This window comes from Protopterus annectens, chromosome 5.part0, assembly GCF_019279795.1.
Source record: "Protopterus annectens isolate FY-2018-M chromosome 5.part0, PAN1.0, whole genome shotgun sequence".
Lineage (NCBI taxonomy): Eukaryota > Metazoa > Chordata > Ceratodontiformes > Protopteridae > Protopterus > Protopterus annectens.
In genome coordinates, this window is record NC_056735.1 from 968,190,430 (window position 1) to 968,213,357 (window position 22,928).

A 22,928-nucleotide genomic window follows, 5' to 3' on the forward strand; every position below is an offset into this window, starting at 1 on the left:
GTAACTCACGCCTAGCATTATATATAGAGCCTCGACCCATGGAACCAGGAACCAACGCGTTTAGAGGAGGAAGGCTCGCCGCCCAGGAGGCCTCCGGAATCCCCAAAGAAGACTTATGTATCATCTCAAAAGATAGGGGCAGAAAAAAAGCAGATAAGGTGACCCTTCTTCTCCTAAGCTTTGAAAAGGCATGGCAATGTGTCTATAAACATACCAGACTGTGTTGCAGTCTTTCTGAGAGCACTCAATAAGTGCTTTATGGCTTTGAAAGCCAATTTATCAGTGAAAAGATGTGAATTGAGTTTACTGGTGCAATAGGGGTCACTGGGAGCAAAGGACTGGACTGCATCAGTAATGAAGCAGAAGTTACAAGCAAGATCACTGGCTTTGAAACCTGCAGCGCTAATCCAGGGCCTCAGAAAGGACAACTGAAGTAGAAGGGATGAGGGGCAGGTCTTTTCTTGCCACCCTTGATACAAAGGAGGAAGAGAGGGCAACCGTCTCAACTTTATCCTAACAAGTGCCTTCATCCTCTTTTCCAAATCCACATAAATTGAAGGACTGCAGGGAGATCTCAAGGAAAGTAGAGTCAGATTACAGGAATGTTTGGCTTCATATATTTGATTAACTTCTCAGAGGAGAAACTGTTGATTTCTTTTGGCTTGTGAATAGGGAATAACAGATATCTCCAACTGAGAAATCCCAACAATACACTACTGCTCCTGAAAGGCCCTGTACTATGGAATAATTCTCAGGAATGGAAACCTCCACACTGGCAACTTTACTTTAGTGGGAAAGTTCTTTTTCTTTTCTTTTTTCAAAGTTTCAACTTTCCCTTATGGTACTTGTCCGCTATCGGTCTCGTGCCGGTATTTAGCCTTAGATGGAGTTTACCACCCGCTTTGGGCTGCATTCACAAACAACCTGACTCCGGGAAGACCTGATCCCGACGCGCCGGGGGCCGCCACCGGCCTCACACCGTCCGCGGGCTGAGCCTCGATCACAAGGCTTGAACTCTCTCTTCAAAGTTCATACCTAATTCCTTTGCATCCTATCATCAAGCTTTCTTTGCTCTTTCATGGGCTCTGATGCAGTTAAAGATTCAGAAGGTAACAAAACATTTGAGAAGTAACTTGTTATACCCTTCCTGTAGAGTTCTTAACTGAATTGTATTACAGTTAGTGTTTAGATATTCCACCATCCCCACACCAGACACACCATGCAAACAGCAAGTGTCCTCATAAGGAATCTTACATCCTCAGTTCTGCACTTTCAGCATTCTGAAGTCTTATCCTTATCAGCAGTCACTAAAACTTTGCAGACCAGAATGAAATAACCTTTTAAGCCATCAAATTGCAAATCTGAAACTCTAGTAAGTGCTAACTCCAGCTATCACCACAACTCCCAAATAAATAGCTTAAAGTATTTAATGAGGAAACCAGTAACAGCACATATCAAAGTGGACACCTGGTTGGTATTGCAGGAGGAAGAAGAAAACACTGACAGCTTAGTTATTAATATAGTTAAAAATCTCTATTGGAAACTGCTAAAATGGAAAGATTTGTCATGTAATTTGACTTTGGGAAAAGAATTTTCTCCAAAAATGCAAAAAAAAAAAAAAAAAAAAACATTACTACATGAGTTTAGCAGTGCATTTTGATGCTCTATCTAAAGCAGTAAATTGGATCTGGAGAGTACTACATTACAGGTGCTAGGTGAGGAGCAACTTCTCTCTAAGGCTAAGAAGTCCTAGTTTTGAAGTGGACTGATTAGATCTTGTATGATCCAAGGACTACAATGGTCTAATGATCCAGTGAATTTACATTGACATGTTTGTTGTCAATGGTTTGTTAACTCAGTACACTTATGTACACTATCTAATCAGTAGCTTCACCTAAATAAAATTTCACCAATGTACCCTTGTTCAGATTTAATGTACCAAGTATTAGCAACAATAATAAATAATGGCCCTAACACAGAACCTTGTGGCTCACTTTTGCTAAAGTGGTCTGTAAAAAATAAACTACATATACTCTTGTGACACATTTCCTCCTTAAGTATGTTCAGACCAACTTTAAGACCCTAGCATAGAAACATAGGTCTCTCATGGTCTTAACAGCATCTTCATAAAATAAAGCTGTGTAAGTTTAGCATAACAGTAGATGTTCAAATGATCACTGTTGCAGAAGTCGTAAGCTGTATGGGTTTATTCCGGCTAATGATTTATCAGCCAGCTTCCAAAGCTTTAGGGAACTGTCCATGCACCCAAACCATTAGTCAGGCCACTCGCAACTCACTATCAGTCAAAGTAACAAAATATGAGCAAAAGTCAGTTTGAGTCTTTGCACATCAGCAACTGTGACATAAGCTTCAATTGTCTGAGTGAGTGAGTATAAACATTAATAAAATAATGAAATGTCACACCTTGTTGGAGACAAAAAATTTTGTATTGTTCAGCTTTACCAAAAAAGTTTATACTGTTTGCTCTGGCCTAATCTACTATTCTGTCTATGCAGTCTAGCAGCACTAATGAATTCATGTTGGTTGCACTACCTTTCCCTAGTTTATGCCACATGCACAGTAAGTAAAAAAAAAAAAAAAGTTGCGGTAAAGGTTAAGTGTATATTAAGAAGACAAGCGCCGTGAAAATCCTTAAGCACTTTAGAAGTTAGATGATATTCTAATGCATGACATTTCCCAGTTGTGTTTCTCAGTCCATCTCCTAAACAGGCTGTGAACCTTTATCAGAAGTAGAACCAAGTTTAGGTCTTGTAGGTTTTAAACAGTATTACAGTAGATGATTACTTCAGTCAAGTGTTCCTTAAAAAAATGAAATAAAGATTTTACTCTTAAACATATAGCCATGGCAGACATCTTGTGGCTTGTAGAAAAAAATAACCTATCACTGCTGGACTTAACAGACCCACTTGTATGTTGATGTGACTAATGGATTTGAAGCTGCTTTAGTTAGTAAGAAAGCCAGTCCTTGGCTAGAGATTCCAGTGGTTTCTTTGTATTGAACAGAATGCTGATTCATGTAGTATTTTTGGATATAAGCGTTACATTTATATAAACAGGGTAAAAAGCAGCCTCCTTCCATCCATGTAGCCAGTATGCACAACTGTCATATACTTGAGTTATGTAGCTACAAGAGAGAGACCTGCTACTTGTACATGAATTTAGCTACAAGAGAGAGATCTGCTACTTGTACATGAATTTAGCTACAAGAGAGAGATCTGCTACTTGTACATGAATTTAGCTACAAGAGAGAGATCTGCTACTTGTACATGAATTTCCTCTATGTCTTGTCTGGTATTTATGTCAGTACCAGTGAAAGTAGTTTTAATTAGATGTTTTAAGTTTTACCATTGCGATTACAATGGCACTTGTAATAATGTACTACTGAATCTCTAAAGTAGTTAAAGCTAACTAAATTAGCATCTTAGGACTATCTTCAGCTTAACATTTTACTTCTACAGTATCATATCTTGTTTATAGGGATTACCAGATCTTCATTTATCTACCTCTTCAGTTACTGATTTTTCTCTCCTTTTATGAATTAATTCCTGCTATCACATGACTTTTCTTAAGTTCAGATTTCCCTAGGACTAGTTGTAGTATAGTCTGTTAGGTCCCCTTCTACTGTTGTAGGACACTGTCACTTGTTGCTCCTGATCTTCTTTTTCATTTTTTTTCTTATTCTTAACTTTCCTGAGCCTTCTCGTGTATGTTACCTGTACCATGCATGCTGACTAACTGCAGGCATCTGTCATTGCACTACTCATTAGTTGGAGTCCGCACTTGTACTATCTTCCCTTCCCCTCTTCCTTACTCTGCATTGAAGGGCATTAGGACACAGTCATTACTGACATATACCCAGAATTTCCCATACAGCAGTTACTAATAAACCATCAAATGCTTTAGCCAATCATGTTATGTCCAATGGCCGTTCTCATTCCTTTAAGTTCTTTGTTCTACAACATATTCATAGAAACCCCAGAGGTGGTGACATTGAGAATATCACAGAGGGACATGAACAGAAGTGGATTTTGAAACTTAATGCTGAAAAGTATCCTGGTTTGAATGCTACTACTTCTTTGGTCCCTTTTTTAAAGGCTAGACATCTCAAGCATTAAGATTAGCTAAGTTCTTTAAAAATTAGTCTATGTATTTAACTAGCTTTTAGTTTCCAAGTATTCTATTTAATTTTTTTCCTGCCTAGTATTTTTCCATGTTTTATAATGATTTTATAAGTTTTTTAAGTGCTTTCTCATGTATAGTATTTGATTCCTTTTTGTACTATGTTTTTAAGCAATGTTCTTAAGCAATGCTTTTTTTAGTTTGAGCATGAGGCTTAATTGTTTTTCACTGCTACTTAATCATTGTGCGATTTTATTGATTAATTGGCATTTTAGAAACTCTATTTAAACCTGTGCATTTTTTACTGTGGTGTCTGCTGAAGCAACTTCGGCTGTGAAAGCGCTTACCACTTTGTACTTTGCTGTGATTAAACGTTTGCTGTGTGTTATTTTGGTGCATTTTTTACTTTTTATCTTTCATTTGGATTTATTTCTGCACCAAGGTTTTATCCAACACGGTTTCTTTGGTTTTGTTTGGTGAATGTTCACACAGCTCCATGGAAGATACTACAACTGAGCAGTCTGTGAGTGGACAACATCACCGTTTCCTAAGGATTCTAGACATTCCTGTGGATCCGTTGTTAAATACTGTTATACAAGCTGGTATGGATGAAACTTTTTCTAATCAACGTTTGCCAGAATTTTTTCAGCAATATATAAGTATCTAGAAAATATGATGTATAAATACAAGAGACTGCAATGACAGAGGTTACATCTTCAAGCTTCGTTGGAAGCTAAAATTATTCCACGAGGCTTAAGAATTCTAAATATGCCCACTTATGGAGATACATATCCAGTCCTGCTACGTAAATGACAAGAATTAAATTTACAATTTAGTTCTCAATATATGGAACTTTTAATGCACTTTTTTTCACCTATTGAAGCTGACTTAAAAGCACAGATTATTGATCTTGAAACAAAAATCACTGACAATTTTTCTTGTGATATTACATTCAACAAAATGAGTCAACTACAGGAAAATATAGTTGCTTATGAGAAGAAACTACAGTCTATTAAGTTATCTAAACTTAATAGAGATAAAACCGACTTTGCAAGAAGCAATGTCTTTTCCTCGCCGAAAGAAGTTAAAACTAAATCTGTTCAGAGTAATGGTCCCTTTAATGCAAATATTGCATCGCAGGGAAACACGACTGGCTCCTCTGGTCCTGTTTCCAGTTCTATGAATGATCGGGGAGTTATGGCGCCCGTATCTACAAATGCTACACAAGTGGAACCAGGTTTGCAAATTCCTGATGTCCTTCAAGAATGCGGGTTGTCATGTGGGTTGTCCTGCCTCAGGCAGCCCTCGGTCGGCCGGATTCCAAAGTCTGGGTCCGACGTCGGCTGATGTCACATTTCTCTCCGACGTCAGAGTGGCTGGAGTACATAAGCATCAGCCGACGCCATTTTCTTCAGTCTTTCTTGCCGCGCGGTGCCCGAAGCAGAAGCAGTTCGCAAGTGCCAGTCGGTCAGCTCCTGTATTCTTCGATACCGAAGTCATCAAAAAAGCTAAGTACCCCATTGGGGACCTTTTCTTGCCTCAGCTGATGTCAGAAATAACTGAAAAAGTTAACAATTGTCTTTCTTGTGGTAAACAAATACCTCATAAGGATTTCCACTCTTACTGTCTTCCTTGCCTGGGCCCAGACTACGACGTCTCGGCCTGTGTAGCCTGTGCTCGCTTCAACAAGCGCACTCTCAGGCGCCGGGCGGAGTTCGCTGAAGACTTTTTCGCCGATAAATTTGCTTACAACATGCCGTCGGATCTTCCGACTTCGCAAACTCCCAAAAAGCGAAAAGACCGGGACCAACATCCTCGGCCCGCGTCTACCACCGACTCCACGCCAAAACCTAGCGCGAGTGCTCCGGTTCCCTCTGAGACGGTCTCTCCACCATTCCGAACCGAAGACACCACATTACCGACGACTCCAATTCCGGACATCACTCCGACGCCAGTTATCGATTTTCCTCCGGATACCGAAACCGAGGAAATGCCCGAGACCATTGCTGTAGACAAGGTCACTCCTGCACGTGGAGCTGCCAGGCCTCCTATGGCCATGTCTATTAAGGCCTACACTAGGGCTAAGGCAGCCAGCAAAACAAAGCATATTACTTCCAAATCCTTACCTCAGCCTACTCCAGAGACACAAGTTATGTCCATGGCTGCTGATTTAATTTCCATGATTAGAGGTTCACAGGCCCATCCTGAGAGAGGATCCCAGCCTCCTTCTGATAAAAGGCCCAGGGTTGAACCCTCTGAACCTATTCCTTCAGATGAAGATTCTGAGGGCTCTGTCCACTCTGATAGCCAGGAAGAGCTCTTCCAGACCTATGAGGACTCGGATGCAGAAGATTCCATCCCCTCGGCCTCCCCTCCTGAGGATATTTCTTTTGGGGAAGTTCTGCACACCATGAGGGAACATTTCAAGTGGCAAGGTCAGGAATATTCTGATATTAGGAAACGCCTGAGGACTTTCCTTAAGAAGCCCCAGCACAGGCCCTTAGCTATTCCTCCTGTACTTGATGTTCTGGATGATTTATATTCTGACTCTAGTGCTACCCCTGATTCTCTTCCTCCTGCTCCAGCCAAGCCAGACAGGTATTACAGGGTCCCAGAAACTCATTCCCATTTATTCAGGGCCCATTCTGCTGATTTGGAAACTATTTCACAGGGGCCTAAAGGAGTTTCAGCCTCCACGTCTAAAAATCCACTGCCGTCCAACAGGGAGGCTAGATCTTTAGAGAGATGGGGCAAAAAGGTTTACACATCCACTACCTTATCTATGAGAGCTTTAAATTGCCTTTTTCATATGTTACAATATCAGGATTACCTTTTAGAAGACTTACAAAAAACTTTAGCCACTCCTGATCCTTTAGACAGGAAGACTTTGCAGGAAGCTGTACATAACACTCAGCAAGTAAGCAATCGCTTCCTGCAGTGTGGATATGATGCACTGGAAGCTTCATGTAGGGCAGCTATGACAGGGGCAGTCATTCGTAGACATGCTTGGTTAAAAGATCAACCTCTACCAGATCATGTAAAAGCAAAACTTCTGGATGCACCTTTGGAAAAGAACAAGCTTTTGGTGCCAATGCTAAGGATGTGTTAAAGACCATCGAAGAAAAAGCAAAATCAGTTCAGACGGTGAAAGATTTCCTACAGGTTCAACCCCCCAGATTCAGTAGGAATTGGCCTTCTAAAAACTGGTCCTTTCCTAATACAGAAAAGTTTCAAAGGGGTAAGAACAGGCGTGGCGAGGAAGAGGCCAATACAGAGCCCTTACAGGGGCGACAATGGCAGCCAGGAAACCAAAGAAGTGACGGAGGGGTTTCACCTGCCCCACAACCACAATCTCAATGACTTTCCTCTACTACCGCCTACCAGGGAACAAATAGAAGCTCCCTTGGGCGGGAAATTATCTCTGTTTGCAGAAAATTGGCACAGACTGACAAAGGACAAATGGATTTTGGACATTATAGACCGAGGGTACAGGTTTCATTTTCATACCTTACCAAGAAAACAAGGCATGCCAAACCTACCACAAAACCAGAGGGCAGAGGCTATCAAGCAAATCACTCTGCTGACCCAGATCAAAGCAATAGAAAGAGTTCCACAACAAGAACAAGACCAGGGGTTTTACTCAAGACTGTTCCTTGTTCCAAGAAAAGAATCTCAATGGAGACCAATACTGGACTTGTCCGCATTAAACACCTTTCTCATAGTACCAAAGTTCAAAATGCTGACTCTACAGCAACTTCTTCCCATGCTGAGAAAGGGGTCTTGGCTGATTACTCTGGACCTCAAGGAGGCATACCTGCATGTCCCTATCAGACACAGCTGCAGAAGATACCTCAGATTTCTTGCAGGGCCAGAGCATTATCAATTCTCAGCATTGCCATTTGGCTTATCTACTGCGCCCAGAGTATTCACAAAATGCCTAGCTTCAGTAATTGCTCATCGCAGGCTCCAGGGGATACAAATTTACCCGTACCTGGACGACTGCCTCATACAAGCAGACGACAAATTGATGTTGACAAAAAACCTGGATTATGTCATACGATTGCTTCAAGCTCTGGGATACACAGTCAACTTCCAAAAGTCAAGACTGCAGCCATCCCAGCAAATAATCTTCTTAGGAGCCAAACTAGACACAGCCTCTCAGATGGCTTACCTGACAGAAGACAAGCAAGAGAAGTTAACTCATTATTTCAAAGGCTTAGCAAAACTCACCCAGATGACTGCAAGGAGATTCCTACAGGCCCTGGGTTACATGGCATCCTGCATTCTCCTGGTTCCATTAGCAAGGCTACACATGAGAAAGCTTCAATGGTACCTAAAAAGTATTTAGTCTCAACACAGCAACAACTTGGAGACAATCATACCGCTCATTCCATGCCTACAAAAGGAATTCCTATGGTGGGCCTCTGTGAGCCAGGCAAACACAGGTATGTCATTCAAAAAACCACAGATAATACAGACCATGACCACAGACGCCTCAGACCTTGGATGGGGGGCGCACATGGAAGGCAGGTGTATACAAGGACAATGGTCTCCAAAGGAAACACATCTGCATATAAACCAAAAGGAAATGCTGGCAGTAATGCATGCCATCGAGGCTTTTCAACACCAACTCCAGCAAGGCCATTTACTGATACGGACAGACAACACCACTGTGATGTGGTACATAAACAAGCAAGGGGGCACACACTCTTACCCCCTTTGCAGACTGACAATGCATCTTTGGGAGAAATCACTGAGCCTAAACATCCAGTTACAATCCCAGTTTGTTCCAGGAAAGGACAATGTGTTGGCGGACAGCCTAAGCAGGAATTTCACAGATCCACACGAGTGGAGGTTACATCCGAAGGCCTTCAGACAATTCACTTCGACATGGGGCAAGCCAGAAGTGGACCTATTTGCCTCTCATCTCAACCATCTTCTACCAAAATTCTGCACAAGGACATACCATCCAAAAGCTTGGAAAATAGATGCCCTCTCATTCAACTGGAACTCCCTAACAATCTATGCATTTCCACCTCTGCCACTGATGACCTCAGTATTACTAAAGATCAAAGCAGAGAGACCCAAGGGAATCATAATAGCTCCGGACTGGCCAAGACAACACTGGTACCCATTACTACGGAGCATATGTCACACCAGGAGGTGGGCCCTTCCCCAATGGCCTCTACTTCTGACTCAACACAACTTCGAAACAGTGCATCCAAATCTAAAGACACTGCAGCTAACAGCCTGGGAGATCTCATAAATAACTTCAGCCTATCTCTCTCCAAGGAAGTACAGCGGATACTAACAGAGGCTAAAGACCATCCACCAGAAAGGTTTATTCAGCAAAGTGGAAAAGATTCAGCAATTGGAATACCAGCAAAGGACATGATGCATCATTGTTGAACATCCCACTCATCTTGGAATATTTGGCAGATATGTTAAAGAACGGTCTCTCATATTCTTCCATAAAGATACATGCATCTGCTATTTCAGCTAGATACAACACTAATTCTCCTGTTTTTTCACACCCTTTACTAAGGCAATTCCTCAGGGGAATCAAGAACATTAAGCCACCAAGAAAGGCCCCAGTTCCAGCCTGGGACCACAATTTTGTCCTAGAAAAACTGACTCTACCTCCTTTTGAGCCAGCAGCTTCAGTTGACTTGCAATTTCTCTCATGGAAGACAGCTTTCCTGTTGGCAATTACATCAGCAAGAAGGGTTTCGGAGCTACAGGCCCTAATGGCAATACCACCCTTTATTATTTTTCACAGAGACAGGGTTTCATTAAGGACCAACCCTACTTTTATGCCAAAGGTGGTATCTAGGGTTTCTTTAAATCAAGCCATTCATCTGCCTGCTTTCTTCCCCAATCCTGAGAACAGGGGGGAAAGACTGTTGCATACCTTGGACATTCACAGACAACTTTGTTACTACTTGGACAGAACCAAGACCAGTAGGAAGTCTGAACAACTTTTTGTAGCTTACGCCCCTGCAGTACAAGGAAAAGCAATTTCAAAACAGACTATTTCAAAATGGATTGGGCATTGCATCAGATTCTGTTATTCCTTTCATGGAAAGACTGTTCCAGCCAATGTCAGACCACATTCCACCAGAGCTACAGCCACCTCTACAGCATTCTTAAGAGGGGTGCCTACTAAGGACATTCTTGAAGCTGCTACATGGAGCTCCGTGCATACATTCTCCAAACACTACAATCTCCCTCTATACTCCAGATCCAGAGCAGGCTTTGCTTCGGCAGTCCTGCAGGGTTTGATTGCCACACCATCTTTTTCCTAGAGCGTTCCTCCTCCCCCAGCTAAGCTATGGTATTCTACCCACATGTTATGACTGCAGTTGCATTCTTGAAGGACATAGTACAGTTTTGTACCTACCATAAATGTAGATGTCCGATAGACATGCAACTGCAGTCGGATTTTCCCACCCTCCATACCCCTCTATGCCTAGGGTCCACTCCTATCCCTGTTTCTCTTAGCTGGGGATATCTGTTATGGTGTATTTGTTTTATTGCTCATTTACTTGTTTGGAATCCTGTTTTTGTCTTCCAATTTGATTATAGCCTTCCTTGGAGGGCACCTGGCATCTGGGGCAAGAAACACTGAAGAAAATGGCGTCGGCTGATGCTTATGTACTCCAGCCGCTCTGACGTCGGAGATGCGACATCAGCCGACGTCGGACCCAGACTTTGGAATCCGGCCGACCGAGGGCTGCCTGAGGCAGGACAACCCACATGTTATGACTGCAGTTGCATGTCTATCGGACATCTACATTTATGGTAGGTACAAAACTGTACTTTACTGCTACTAGTAATTCGGCAGTTCCTACTACTACAGACGATTGGGAAGTTTTGGCACCCGTATATAAGAATGCTATGCAAGCAGAACCAGGTATGCAACCTTCTTTTACTGCTTTTAGCAGTTTGGAGACTTCCATTACCATTGACAAGTCTGTCAATGATGTGCGTCCCACTTACGCATCGGCAGTAATGCCTTCAACTTCAAATGTATCTGTAGTTAATAATACTCAATAACTAAACAAGGAAACGAGTGTTTTTTTAGACAAGACAAAGAAGGGGGACTACTCTTTGAGAACAGCCCTGCCGTACAGAGCTCGGTCCAAGAGCTTTACACACAACGGCAAGACATTCAAGAGCCAGCACATGGATGTGATAGCTCATCAATCCAAAAAGAGACGCATGTAGTCTCAGACTTAGTTATAAATATTTCTTCTTTTGTGTTAAATAGAGAACAGGTTAGTGTTCTTAATAAAGGTTATCTTTTATTCCTGCAAGGAGGGCCGACCCAGCAGAAATGTTGAAGGACTTAAGACTACTTGGCAGAAGTCTTTCCCTAAAGTGTTTGCTTCCTACAGATACTACTGCAGGTAATAAAGGACATAATATATACAGAAAACCTAGTACCTTTGTTCCAGCTTTACCAACAGGTATTCAACGATTCATAGATGTATGTGAAATTGCTTTTAGAGAATTAAACAACTCAACTGATACTAATATGTCATTTTATAACTTGACAGTAGATGAACACAGAGCCCTGCAAGAATTAAAAAATATACATTCACTAGTTATTAAGCAGGCAGATAAAGGAGGTGGTATAGTGTTAATGGACAAGGATTTATATGTCACACAAATGGAGAAACTTTTACTTGACATGCATGCATATCAATGCATTTCCAAGCCTACTGTTAACGCTATTGTAGATAAAGTTTCTTTTTTAATTTCTGATTTATTAATCACGAATTTAATAGATGATTCACTTTTTAAGTATTTTAATGTGTATAAACCTCTTGTTCCCAGGGTATATGGCTTACCAAAAATACACAAAAATGTATTATCTCCACCCATGCGTCCTATTGTTTCAGGCACTGGATGGTGTACTGTACCTCTCTCTATTTATGTAGTGGGATGTTTACATGGTTTGTTGGCAAACTGCCATACAATATTGAAGGATACAAAGATGTTTTTACAAAGGCTTTATGATAGAATGGAAAGTGTTGATGTTAATGAGAATTTTGTCCTTGTTACATTAGATATTGAATCCTTATTCACTAGTATACCTAACACCTGGGGTGTTGACAGCGTTAGGGATTTTCTTTCTGTGAATAAGTGTTTTACCAACACTAAGATACAGTTGATTTGTAGTCTATTAGAGATTATCCTAGAGAACAAGATTGTTATGTTCCAGGAGCAATTCTTTTTGCAGAAAGTTGGCGTGGCCATGAGCACTGCATGTGCAAATAGCTACGCCAACTTGGCTTTGGTCAGCTGGGAAGAGCAAAATGTGTTGTCAAATAATAATCCATTCTTTGGACAAATGCTTTGGTATGTCCGCTTTGTGGATGACGTGTTTATGCTGTGGAGAGGCTCTGGTATTGATTTGGCACAGTTTTTGGAATATTTGCATTCAACTACTGATTTTTTAAGGTTCACTTACCATAGTTCCAACACTGACATCAGTTTCCTTGATGTGCAGTTTAGTAAATCTGTTTTAAATCGTCTTTGCAGTAATATTTATTTTAAATCCACTAGAAAAAATACTCTTTTGTACAAATCTAGTATGCACCCTAGACACATTCCTAGGAACATGCTCAAGGGTCAGGTTTTTAGAACACTGCGACTGCATAGCAGAGATGAAGATGCAGTAGTTGCCCTATCTAATTTAAAAACAAAATTTTTACATAGGGGATACTCGCTTGCAGACATTGAACAGACCATCTCTAATGCCTGGAAGCTGAGAAGCACTAGATGTAAACCTTATTTTAATGCTGGTGATGCTGCTGACAATACAAGATATATTAACAGAACTAGTAATGATTTTAGAGTGGTGTTTCAGTTTTCCAGTAACATCAATCAGTACTTAGATGTAGTCAAAAAGCATTGGTATTTGCTACAAGAAGTGCCTGGATTGGTAGACAAGGTCGGACATTCTCCTATTTTTAGTTTTAGAAATAATAAATCCCTTAAACAACATCTATGTCATGGTGAATTATCTAGAACTATTATTAGATCCAATCAGCATGGTACTTTTCCATGCAGGAATTGCAGTGCTTGTCAATTTATATATAGTAAAAATAAATATGTACGTCCTACTAGGAAAATTTTCTTTGTACACTAATCAATACACTGATTGCAGATCTACAGATGTGGTCTATTATTGTTTTTGTGTACAATGCCCTGCTGTTTATGTAGGAAAAACAAATAGAATGCTTAAAGATCGTATTTTAGACCACCTAAGAGATATTGGTAATAGTAAACCATCAAATGCTCTAGCCAATCATGTTATGTCCAATGGCCGTTCTCATTCCTTTAAGTTCTTTGTTTTACAACATATTTATAGAAACCCCAGAGGTGGTGACATTGAGAATATCACAGAGGGACATGAACAGAAGTGGATTTTGAAACTTAATGCTGAAAAGTATCCTGGTTTGAATGCTACTACTTCTTTGGTCCCTTTTTTAAAGGCTAGACATCTCAAGCATTAAGATTAGTTAAGTTCTTTCAAAATTAGTCTATGTATTTAACTAGCTTTAATTTTGCCTAGTATTTTTCCATGTTTTATAATGATTTTATAAGCTTTTTAAGTGCTTTCTCATGTATAGTATTTGATTCCTTTTTGTACTATGTTTTTAAGCAATGTTCTTAAGCAATGCTTTTTTTAGTTTGAGCATGAGGCTTAATTGTTTTTCACTGCTACTTAATCGTTGTGTGATTTTATTGATTAATTGGCATTTTAGAATCTCTATTTAAACTTGTGCATTTTTTACTGTGGTGTCTGATGAAGCAACCTTGGTTGTGAAAGCACTTACCACTTTGTACTTTGCTGTGATTAAACATTTTGCTGTGTGTTATCTTGGTACATTTTTTTACTTTTTATCTGATTTATCTGGCTGATCTCTTCAGTGGTCTTCCATATCTGTTGACTGTAAAAAAACTAGTTGCAATGGATGCTTAATCTTTACTACACTGAAGTTATACTGAGATGATTTTACAAGTCTCTGCCACTCCTGACTGTTGCAGTTCTCACAATTTCTACATTTTACAAAAGACAGTTTATGACACTTCTGCCTGCTCACCTTCCTAGAACATCAAGGTTGATGTATTTGTATAATGGAAATGTCTGTGATTTCTTTTATACAGCTTTCCAAGTTCTTTTTCTTCAAAAAAAAAAAAAAAGCACAGGATCCTGGTTGAGCTGCATTACCAACACCTTCAACTCCTGGCTGTAAACTTTCCCATGGCTTTTCTATTATCCTAAATTCTACTTGTAATTCTGGTAGTGTTCTGCAGTTTCTACCACAGTGGTGTTTGTGTCTGCTTATTTGTTTCCAGCAGTTTCACTACATTGTGCTGATTTTCAGTCATCAGTATTTTAGCTGAAAAAAGGTAATCTGCATTAGCTGAACCAGTAAGAGACTGAACCCCTGCAGTGGAGTATTCTGATGCTCAAAAACTTAGGGTTAAAAATCTTCATAGATTTTTACTACTTTTGCTCATGAGATGAAAAATTCTTTTCATCCACCCACTGGACACACATCTTTTCACTTCCAGTCTTTTGTATTGCAGACCATATGACAATAGCAAGTATCCCATTTTTCAAGGACATACACATTTAATCGCACTTGCATTTGTTGTGTCTGTCAGTATGATTATTTCAAGGAACCTGGAATAATAATCTACACATGTAAAATAAATGTATTGTTTTAAATGCACTAAGTCAGGGCCCATTTGACTGTATGGATGAAGATGTTTTTCAGTACCAGAAAGGCCATGGAGAACATTAGCTTACAAATTCAACTTCAGTTTTATTCTGATGCATATTTCCATAGTACATTACAAAACAGGGATGTGCATGAGTTTAAATAGTGTAATTGTGAGAAATGGAGTGCATGAAGCTTTGAGGAAAACACAGGCTTATTGGTCACTATTCTGATGTCAAATAGGTGGTAGCAAGCCTTTGTTACCCACCTCTAACTACTGTTGAGCAGTAGTCTCACACTAAAGTACTGACAGATCCAAAAGTATGCAAGAACAAGGTGTTTCAGATCTTTGAAAACCATGAAGCACTTAGTGCTGCCACACAGACACTGACCAGATTTTTTTTAAGTATCTTTTAATTGTCACTCTGAAAGTGCTAAGAATGTTATGGTTTCAAACCCATAAAACACTTCATGCTCCAGCACTGTTTCATTGTAAGTCACAGTACATTGCTGTAATTGAAGCTTCATGCACTTCAAGAAATTATGATTGGGTTTCTGATCATAACCTCGTTATGTGCTATTAACAAAAATGACAAGAAAGTTACCTCTCCTGTCAAGCATGTCTTTGTTCCTCTCTTGGGATGATTTTTTTTAAACACATTTATTAAATTATCACTTAGGACATAGACAAACATACTTTAACAAAAATGAAAAAAATGATAGTAGCAATTTTTCCCATTTATGTGTATTATACATCACATATCTTTTCATTCTTTGTATCATTCCACCATTACATAAATTGCTGAATTCTTGCCTTCTCTTCCTCATCCTGAACATTATTTTCCATGCATAGTTCCCACAATTTCCATATATTTCTGTGATCTGCTCCTTCCCTTTTCTAAAGAGTCATCTTTTAGTTCTTTTGTCTCTTTATAATAGTCAGTACTTCAAATAAAGTTTAGACTTTGATTTCAGTTTTCTACTAATTGCTTTTTAGTCATCTAACAAAATTAAACTTAATAAGGCCTTAAAAATTAAACTTAATAAGGCCTTACTATATCTAGGCAATTCAGATCCTGTGTCCCAGCTCAAAAGTATTATTTCCAGTTACAGCCATTTGTGCTCAAAGTATTTCTGACAGAGTATTTTGTAGGGAGGTTTTAAAATCTTCTAACTCATTGCACTCTCAAAACATGTGTTCCCAGTTACCTCTTTCCTCCCTACCCACATATCCAACATTTGCTATCTACCTGAGGAAAAATTATTTGAAGTTTGCTTGGGGTATAAAAATACCTATGCAAACACTACCAAGCAAAGATCCTAAACCTTCTTAACTTTGTTGCATGCTTGGAAGCCGTACATTGTTCTCTTATAAATCAGGTTACTAGTCTCCCTTCCCAATCTTTTCTAATGCTCTATGATTGATTTTATTTTTATTTATTTATTTTACATTTGTTGACCGGGCTAGTCCAGCTGGATTTATGTCCATTTTCAGTGGAGGCCCGGGGAGAAAAGCTCCAGTGGTTTTTACAAGTTTGCACAGAATACAATATAATCAATCCACTTTTACAACCCACCCCACCCAAGCAGCCCAAGATCATAACACATTAACATTAAATGTGATTTGTCTAGCCTTTCTATTCTTGTTATACTACAAAGTGTATATTTTTACATCTAAAATTTAATTGTTTACTTTAATATCTTTAACACATACATCAGTCACTGAAAAGACTCCCCAACATTTAAAATACCCCTAACTAAACACTTACACAAAACTGCTTTACTGTATATAACAAGCAGTTTATATCATGACATGTTTTATGCAAATTTTAATAAGCACATTTGTTTTACTTACAATTACTTTTTTCCTTTTTAGTTCCCTTCTAAATATTAATGACATGAAGTGGGGTATATGCTGTTCAGTCCCTCCACAAGTTTAACAAAGTCAAGAAAAGTCCAGTTTTTTCCAGCCACTTTTTTCTTCAAAGTCATATTTCACAAATGTGATCAATACTTCATAGTCTCCCATTTATTCACTAATTTAAGTGTTGCTGGTCTTCTTCCTTGTCATCTCCATTTCCCAACATCAGATTCTTGCTCAAGTCCATGGTACTTCTCATTCTTCTAGTCAGCTCCTGTGCTCTTTTTCTGAGTTGGGTATTTTCATTTGGAACATTGGAAAAGCTTTCACTGGAAAAGTCTCTCTATGAACCTTACTGTCAGAAGAATGAGAGTCAGAGTCACCTTCTTCTTGCTGGTTCACGTTTTGCTGGAGTAACTTTTTTTATTTCCTTCTTAGCCTGTTCTGCTTCCAAAATGACTGACCCTCCAGGAAAAAAGTACTCTGAAGACAGATGGATACAGCAGGTTGAATCTCACACCTTCCTGTCGCCCCGAGTGGTTGAATAGTTTTGCTTCTCTTTTGCCTGGTGTATAGTGAATAAACACACTACTGTCTCCAATGTTTAATGTTTTGCCCTTCTGTCAAAGTTTTGTCAAGATCAACTGTTTCTGCTTGCATGATTGCATATTTACTAATACAGGTTATGTTTTCTCATGGTCACATTTGAAGCATACAGTTGACGTGCCCTTTGAGTTAACAAATCCTGCTGTGGAATACCAGCCCAGTTGCTTATTTGCTTTCATAAAATTAATACAGTGTGCTCCCTCTAGTTTGTAGTACCACAAAAAAATCACAGGTTTTCTCAGCTCACTCTGACTTCTAACACTGCTATTTTTTTAAAATGTCTGTTCTTGAGAAGCCTTAAACTTAGCCAGCTTTTTCTTCATTTAAGACTCTGAGTTTTGCATTTCTTATGAGTTCATCTGAACAGTTAGCTAAAACTTCTTCTGTTTTTACAGCCTTTTGTTATGAGTTGATATATTTTTCTGTGCTTCCTTTATTTTGCTCACCTCTGAGAACATTTTATTTATTTTTTTCCTCTAAATTCTGGAAGCAATCTCTTAGCCAAAGCTAAACTTTGAATTGATTTTTGCTGAACAACTGCAGAATCCTTTTCAGACAGTGTTCTCTCTTCACATTTTCTGGTTGATATCCTTTCAGGCTTTCCAAATTTCTTTGCTGGCATCCAGACAGCGTACCTACTTGCTGCTACCTGAATTTTATCCAAAAACAGTGTCAATGGCATTTCTTTTTCTCAGTTTCTGTTTTCACACTGTGAGAGCTGAAGTTAAGCTGTTGATCAGTGTGTGGCCAACTTGGAAGTCGTTGCTATTTTTTTTTTAATTCCAATCTGTCTCATTCTGACAAGATGTGAAGGCTATTGATAGGTTTTGGGGAACAGTATATGCTTCTGCAACTTTGATTTTCAGAATTTTAAACTGTCCGGCTTGTATGTTTATTTTGACTGTGAAATTGTGAGGAATGTTTTAGCTTCAGCTTCCTGTTGTGAGAAAAATTCTGCTGTATGTAGTCTGGTTTCCTCTCTTTATCATGTCACTACTCATTGCTTGAAATGTGTTTTTGACTGTGTAGATACTAATTCTGGGCTGCTGTGACTGGCATTGTTTTAAGTAGATTTACATGGTTGCATTCTCAGAACCTTCCATAAGATGTCATTGATTAAATTTTGTACTTTCCCGTGGATAGATATTTAGTTTTTGGACATCTGCTGCTGAGGTTATCAAAACGTGTGATGAGAGAGTTCTGCTGCATCATCCAACTTAGGTAAGCAAACAAACAGTCTCAGCAGGATGCTAATAAGCAGATGTTTTAAAAGCAGTGGAAGGGAAGTTCCAAAAAGAATGCTTGATCTCCCCAGAACATCAAATAAGTCAGAATGACTATACCAAGGGCCTATCCTCCCCTCACAATCTTGGCAATCCAATAATATTTACAGAAAGTCTGAATCTCAATTTCCTCTAATTAGCAGCACATTGTTTCAGTGTCATGAAGATGATCCATTTCAGTTACAGATGGCAATGGAAGGACCTTCCACCTTTCCTGGGAATTCCTCTTCATTCGCCATACCAGACTCTTCCATTTCCTCCTGTTTTAAACTACATGCTGGCTCAGGGGGTTTTAGAAGTTGTTTCTCTTCCTCAGCTGGGGAAATTTTTTAAGTCAGAAAATGTTTCTTGTGCCAAAGAAAGAAGATAATTGGAGACCAGTTCTGAAATTTTCTTTTCCAAACCAGTTTGTTATAGTGCCAAACCTCAAAATGCTATACTTCACAACCTCTTACACCTTGTTCCTCATTTGAGTTTTTTCAGTAACCTTAGATTTAAAAGATGCATATCATCACATTCCTATTCATATAGATTTCCTATGTTTGTTAAGGTTTTCTGTATATGGATCACATTATCACTTCTCAGCTCACCCTTTGGGCTAGCCACTGCTGCAGGACTATTCACAATATGCCTAGCTCCAGTAGTAGCTCATTGCAGGCTACAGAGTATCCACAGTTTTCCATATTTAGATGCCTTGCTTGTCTTGCAGTGTCAGTGTTGGGAATCTTTCTTTTGGATAAGGGATCTCCTTCACAGGCTGAGATTCAAAGAGAACATTCAAAAGTTTTTTCTGAAATTCTGGCACATGATTGTGTTTTTGAAGTGCTCGCTAGACAACTTAGTACAAAAAGCTTTTCTTTCATAGGCAAAAATAGATCTATGTTTAGAACTTTTCCAGGGGTTTTGCACTCAGATGGCAGTATCAGCCAGGGAATACCAGTATTTCGTGTCTTACAGCATCTATGAGACTTTAGATGCCTCTTGCAAAACTCCAAATGAGAAAGATATAATGATGTCTCAAATCTCTTTGGTCCCAGTATCAACACCCATTGCCATTCCAAATTGCACTTCTGTGGTTTGTAAAAATGGAAATGAGGTGGTGGAGACATCAGATTTCACCAAATCCAGGTATCCTATTCTTCCATCCTTCTCCAAAACAGTCACAACAGGCACCTTTGATTTTGCTTGGAAAGTAGTGTCATTGGGAATAAAAGTATATAGTATGTGGGACAAAAAAAGACAGACCAAGACATGTAAACATAATATAGATGTTGGCTCTTACAAAGGCTGTCAACTGGCTAAGGCTGTCAACTGGCTATCAGGACCAGGGCAGACCCTCATAGGTGTGTACTAGGCTAATGACCTTGGAGCCTTTACAAGCCTAGCCCATAGAAGTGCCCTGGCATTGTGCCGCCTTACGTAAGTTCCCAGTGCCTCTATCAATTAGAGCCACTGGAGTGATCCCTGGGTGAACTTTCTATTTCTCATCCACTCATCAAGATTTCTCTTGAAGAGGGCCAGTGAGGTGCTCTGCTTGATATATGGGAAGTCTGTTCCAGAGCATGGGCAGTCTCTGGGTTATAAACCTGTCTTTCCAGCATGTTCTGTTGATTGTGGTAATGAGGGTAAGGTCACTGGAGCATGTGGTGAGGATTAGGATTCCTTTAGATGTAGCATTTCTAACAGAGCTGGGTCAGACATGGCTTTCTAAGTCAAGCAGAGATCGCCTCTTAGTAGATGATATGAGACAGAGAATAGCTGGAGTTTTTTTAATCTGTCCATGTAGGACATGTGTTTATGGCCTAGGATTCTCTTTGTGGGGTACTTTTTTGGCCTCCCACTGTTGCAGGTGTCTAGTGAGGTACATGCCAAATGAGGCATTATACTCTATAATTGGTCTAAGGAGGGAAGAGTAGAGGTAAATGATGACCTCTTTCTTCCTGGATGCAAAACCCTTGGTAATGAGATGTGGCACATAGAAGGACTTTCTGACCACAGTAGCAGTGTGGTGGTTGAAGGAGAGGTTGCTGTCAGCCTGTGTCGCCAGATCTCTTATAACGCCTTTTGTGTTCAGTGGGCTCCCATCAATGTGGTAATCAGTGGGAACTGAGTTTTTCCCAAAGGGAATGACAACGCATTTTTCGGCATTAAGTTTGAGGCCATGGTTTGACATCAGTCATTGGTCTCAGTGAGGCCTTTCTGTAGGATGTCTACATCACTTGGGGAGTTAATAATGGCTCCCAGCTTGCAGTTGTTTGCGAACTTGGTCAGCCAGAGTCCCTCCGTGTTGGCCTGGACTTCTGCGAAGTAGATGCCAAACAGGAAAGGACCCAGGACTGATCCCTGTGGGACTCCACTCGTGACTGGTCGGCAGTCTGACTTGGAGTCTGCTACTTTCACACTGTGGGTTCTGTCTGTGAGACAATTTGCAACCCACCTAGCAGTATAGGGGTCAATGCCTAGTTTGGTGAGTTTATCAATAATTTCTGGGGGAAGAATGGTATCAAAGGCCCTGGCCAGATGGAGGTAGGCTGTATGAACTGCCTTACCTTCATCCACAACTCTGGTGACTGACTCAGAGAAGTCAACCAGTTTGAACCAAATTGCGTGGGATATAGAGTTTGGAGATTCCCTGTATCCTTGTTAATTAGGTCCATGATGATGCGCTCCAAAACCTTACATATCAGACTCATCAGGCTAATGGGGCGATAATGTCCAGGGTCTGTAGTGGCTCCTCCTTTATAGAGGGAGATGACTGTAGCAGTGCGCTATTCAGTAGGGACAAAGGCTGAGGTGAGGCTGTGAGTGAACAGGGCACACAAATGTGGTGCCAGTTCACTTTGTAAGTCATGTAGAACAATGCCAGAGATATTGTCGGGTCCATGGAAGCTGTATTTTTGGCCTTGGACAATGTGGCTTTAACCTGTGCTGCAGTAATAGTGGGTGCCTGGCATTCTTCTGGTATTGAGATTAGTCCTTTGGGTGGGGGTAAAGTTGGCAGTGAGTCTGTCGGCCAGTATGTTGGCAATATCTTTTGGCTGAGTATAGGAGGTAGCATTGTGCAGTAACTCAACTGGCTTTGGTGGTTTTGATAAGGGATCTCAACTTTTTTTTGAGGCTAATAAGGGAATTTTACCAATCTTGAGACTTCACCTTTTTCTGCAACAGTTTCTTCCTTCTATCATAGAATGTATTAATGGCAGGGGATCAGCAGATTGGCTTCCTTCTTTTGGAGTAGAGTGTCTTGGTTCTGTTGGGCATGGCTATTTCCATGCATTTATGCACATTGCCCGTACAGTGAATTGGTGTATGATTCAGTCATTGGGATGGTCACCATGAAGTTAGCCACCTCTGTTTTTAGGAGTCCAAAGTCAGCTTTGGAGACGTTTTTCCTGGTGGATACCTTTGCGAGGGGTGTGGGTGAGATGTGGATTTCCATGGTGAGTAGTTTGTGGTCGGATCTAACCAGGGAGGAATTGACTGTTGGTGTAGAGCAACGGTTGCCCATCTTAGTAATAACCAGGTCAAGGATGTTGCTTCCTCTAGTGGGTGTAAGAATGAGCTGGTCCATGGCATTGGAATTGATGAATTTGAGGAAGTGTTGGGCCAGTGCGTTGGTGCATGAATAGTTTTCCCAGTTGATGGAGGGGTAGTTGAAGTCACCTAGTATGAGTGTTGGGTTGGATGGTAATTGAACCAGGGAGTCTTCCAAGAATTGCTCCACCTGTGTGGAACACCTCAAATAGACCTCTTTTTTTTTTCCTCCTTAAACAACCAACTGGCAAAATTCTGTTCCAGGACTCTGTGTAAAGAGTCCTAGAAGACCAATGTATTTTCTTTTCTATTGACAGGAATGCTGTTCTATGCCTTTCCACTAATATCCAGGATACTTCTGAAAATTCAGAAGGACACCCAAAAGATCATTTTGGTGACTCACGTTTGGCCTAAGCAGCAGTGGTTCTCTCTTCTCTTGAAATTGGACTGGATTGACTCACACAAGACAGTGGGTATTTGATAATCCTGGTGTCAAATAACTATAGCTGACTGCCTGGATGGTAGAGTCACCTTTTATGCATCCATTTCCTGAGGACATGCAGCAGGTATTAATGGAGGTAAGAAAGCCTACTGTTAGAAGATGATATATAAGCAAATGAAAAAGGTTTAGTTGTTGCCAACAAAATAATCAGCACCCCATTCAGAGCTAGTGTTTCTCTGGTTTTACAATATTGGTGTCCGTTACTATTGTATGGCTTGTTTTACTCCAATGTCAAGGATCACCTCTAGACCATTTCATCATGT

At 40.1% G+C, this 22,928-nt stretch overlaps 1 protein-coding gene and 1 long non-coding RNA gene across 3 annotated transcripts in view; one reads left to right on the forward strand and one right to left on the reverse strand.

The window, feature by feature from the left end:
- The window catches only part of LOC122802908 (protein Atg16l2-like), a 1,475,787-nt gene that overhangs the window by 1,271,535 nt on the left and 181,324 nt on the right, over nucleotides 1-22,928 (forward strand). The window lies entirely within an intron of this gene.
- LOC122802909 lies at nucleotides 824-7,323 on the reverse strand. Its single transcript, XR_006365003.1, has 3 exons — nucleotides 7,310-7,323; nucleotides 6,215-6,221; nucleotides 824-1,008 (listed from the first exon to the last, which is right to left on the reverse strand). It is a non-coding gene; the product is annotated as an uncharacterized LOC122802909 (long non-coding RNA).